Genomic DNA, 462 nt, shown 5'->3' with positions numbered 1-462 from the left:
AGTGAACTTTCCTGTCAGAGATACATCAGAACGACGATCGGGAAGACGCGGACGGATTTCAGGTTTACAATGTTCTGGATCTTTCATGATCTGAATCCTATAGAGTCAAGTGGTGATGTGACGCCGTGTCCCCGGCCTCGTGTCCCTGCCGCCATGTCATGTCTTCTCCGTCCTCGTATTCTAATCATTGAATGTCTTCTTATTAATAATGATTTTATGGTTTCAGGAACCTCCCTGGTACCTCCGCAAGATTAAGGTGAAGCGCAGGCTGATCAAGATTGAGGCACCACTCTGGGTGATCGTACTCTTCCTGGGTGTCGTCATTATCGTTATCGGGGGGTTGGTGTCCTATATGATCCTCTTTCACACCAGTAAGAGTTTTATTTTATAACAAAATAATCAGAAATTGTTCCTTGGGGGGGGGTCTATGTATACAATGTATCGCACAGACTGTCAGTGGTA

The sequence above is a fragment of the Nanorana parkeri genome, unplaced genomic scaffold (assembly GCF_000935625.1).
Source record: "Nanorana parkeri isolate BGI_ZX_2015 unplaced genomic scaffold, ASM93562v1 scaffold3193, whole genome shotgun sequence".
Classification (NCBI taxonomy): domain Eukaryota; kingdom Metazoa; phylum Chordata; class Amphibia; order Anura; family Dicroglossidae; genus Nanorana; species Nanorana parkeri.
The sequence above is the reverse complement of the archived record's forward strand: the minus strand, read 5'-3'. Positions refer to the sequence as shown.